The sequence below is a fragment of the Ammospiza nelsoni genome, chromosome 4 (genome assembly GCF_027579445.1).
Source record: "Ammospiza nelsoni isolate bAmmNel1 chromosome 4, bAmmNel1.pri, whole genome shotgun sequence".
Lineage (NCBI taxonomy): Eukaryota > Metazoa > Chordata > Aves > Passeriformes > Passerellidae > Ammospiza > Ammospiza nelsoni.
This window is the reverse complement of record NC_080636.1, coordinates 63371185-63374513: the sequence shown is the minus strand read 5'-3', so window position 1 is coordinate 63374513 and position 3329 is coordinate 63371185.

The following is a 3329-nucleotide window of genomic DNA, read 5'->3' as shown; positions in this document are numbered from 1 at the left end:
CTGGATTTATTTCTTCTGCTCCTGTATTCTTCAAGCCTGTTTGCTCAAAGGAGGATTGGTCACTCTATGAGATGGAATGTCCAGTACAGTCCTTAGCTTTAAGGCAAGATTTGTATTGAGGAAAGCAAGAAGAATGGTGAAGCTAAGAAATGGTCCCCATGTGCAAATTAGGCAATTTGCATTTGCTTAGGGAAGAGTGCAAAAAATAGGAGAAGCACCATTTTATGATACTCCTGGTGTTCTAAGAACATCTCAAACTCTCTTCATATGTTACTCCATTCTCAAACAAGAATTTCACTCCTGCCATCTACATGTGAGATTAGATCCATCTGAAAGGCTTAAACTCCCATTTAAAAGCAGAGGAACTGCTTATGTGTGTGGCTGCTTAGTGGTGCCGTGGTCAGCACAGCTGTCTTCTGTCAGTCTTGACGTAGGCAGGGGCTGTAAATTGTCAAACTCCCCTCAAGTCCAGAGAGCTGGAATTGTTGATTATCTGCACTAAGACTGTTCTCTGTGGAATACTGCAGTATGGGGAAAGTGAAAACTATCGGAGAGCCAAATTAGCACTTTCAACAATAAAACTTGGTCTTCAACAAAGAGAAATGTCGTCGAGCCTTTCTGCCCTCACCAAATTAAAATCACTATAGCACTTGATGTTAAAGGGAGGAAAAGACAAATACCTCTGGATGTTTGTCAAAGCAAACTGTTACCTCAGCTGCTCCTTTTGGTACCATTTCCCTATAGCAAATTGTTGTGCTGTACACCTGTCCTCAGAACAAGTCTGAGCTGCACTGAACCACGAGGTTTTACCCTCACTGGTCAGTTATTGGGATATGTAATTATAAAATTTCTGCTTAACTGGAAATCCTTATGGACTAGTTTTGCTGCTATGGTGAGGCAGAGGTGTGTTACAAAAACATCATAATTTAACTCATCTAAGCACTGGGTACATGAAGTAGTACTTTTTTTCTCCCCATCATGGGTAGAGCAAGGCACGATTAGAATAGAAACTTAAACTGAAATACCCTCTCATATGTTTCAGCTTTAGAGATTGTTACTGAACATTATGTTCTGCAGCTGTTGCAAAAGATATTAACAACTTAGCTGTTTATCCTCAATCATAGTTTATTAAGCTTTAGAGATGTCTTCACATTTAATTTAATGATGTCAATAATTAGTGCTAAGGATCACTTAAAGGTTTAGGTCAACAAGAAAACACCGTCACCTCTCACAGCTGGAGGCTGGGAAATGAAACTTTGAGTAAGTATACACTGTTATGTTAGTGTGGTGTTAACATAATGCTTATGCTTTTGAAATAAGCAGCATTTAAATATAGTAAAGTCTCAGTACTGTTCTAGAATGCCATATGACTGTCCTCAGGGTTTAAAGTAAACTGTCAGGTATAATTCATGCAGTGGATTTTACTAATGACATGTATGCCTTTGAGAGCCTTGTAAAAAGTCCTGGTCAAGGCTGGCAGGGATCACAGCCAGAATTTACAGATAAAGTAATATCTTCATGCTGCTCTTATTGTGTGTGTGTCTGTAGGATGGATGGATGCTCCATGGATGGGTTCTGCTCGGTTGAAAAGTTGGTTATGGAAAAACTAAAAATGCACAATGGCTCTAGATATTTATTAGCACACCTTTAAAATTTTTGGATATAAATTAATCTAGGTAAAATCTCAGAACTAGTAATTCAAGAGGACTTTGTGTAGAAGAACTTGGCATATCAAGTGGCTCATTAAAACTCTTCTTCCTGCTTTAAACATTTTTAAATTTCTGATATGGAGAGTGAAGATGTTTAAATGGAAGATTATGGAGTACACTGATTCAGTGAAAGTGTTTATATGGAAGATTGTGGAGTACACTGATTCGGTATTTGTATTTGATAGAGCCCGTTTCTCTCTGTTCCTGCTTTTTATCAAAAGTCTCTGCAGGTACTCAGCATGGTCATACTAAAAAGGCTCTGGGCAAGTGAATTTTGGGGCGCCAAATCTCCAGTGTTGTCACAGTGCTACCAAGCTAGAGTCTTGTAGCATTACCTGGAACCTGAGGACTGCTTTATCTCTTTTATTTTTGTTCATGGCAGTGAAAGCTTTTTGTCTAGGACTGTTTGATGCACAATTCCTGTGGAGCAGCTAAAGCTTGCTGTCTTCCTGCCACAATGAAGAACTGTCTTTCCACTAGAGCACTTCAAATAGCTTTCTTTCAAAATGTCATTCTTTGAGAGAGCAGTTGATTTTTGCAGGAATGAAGTTTTATATCAGTAATGAAGATCCTTCTCACTCAAATGCTTTCTAGAAGAGTTTGCTCATATTTACACCAGCTTTCTCTGAATTTCTATCACTCTTAATAGGTGCAGTTAATTAATTTGTGCATGCCAAGTATTAAGCAGCCAGATCAACTTTTCTCTGGTTAGTCATCATGTTTCTTTAATGTTAGGAGTAGTGAGGATTCTGTGTGAGGGTCTCAATACTGTAAACAAGAATGTTTTAATGGATCAGATGGTTTTAAGCTTTTATTATCTATACCACAAGTAAAAAATAGATGTTTCCATATTATTTTCCCACCCTTTTCCTATGTACAGGGAAATATGCGACTGCTTATTAAAAAGATAAAACTATGCAAGAATAGGGGTATATAGGGAGAAAAACTCTGGCACCAGTCAGGCTGTCACCTCTTCATGGCTTTTCACATCCTGAAATAAAATGGATTTGAGCTAGGAGGGAGCTCGTACACCTGTCAGACTTGTCATCAAATACAAGTAAAGATTTTAGATAAGTTTATGATCTTCATGTTTGTAATTTTCCTTGTGTCTTTGAAACAATGTGAATATAGGCCAGTATTTTTAAAAAAGGAACTGAATTTCAGCCAAAAGCTGAAACTGAAAGTTTATCAATCCCATGCAATTACAGAAAGCAAATGTGCAGCACAGTGCAGCAATCTAAACCTTTTTGGAAACGTTGATAAATTTGACCAGAGACCTTTCGAATATTTTAGTAAAGGTATATTGCGCGCGGTTGATTACGTAGCCGGTGCAGATGCTTATCCGTGGTGCACAACGCCTAAAGGAGCCGTAGGTTCCTTAAGCGTAAGCGTTCCATGAGCATTGCTAGCAGCAGAACTGTGTTAGTGCCCGTCCTTTTGTATGGCACGGGTGAGAGACAGGGAAGGAGTGTTAAGTTACCACTTGTCCCAGCAGCATACAAGTTTAAATTTCATAGGAAAAAGCTGCAGCTCTGATCTGATGCACACTGAGCAGCGCCCTCTTCACAAAGCGATCTAAACTATTTTCGTGAAAAGAAAGTGCTAACCTCCCGCGTTATG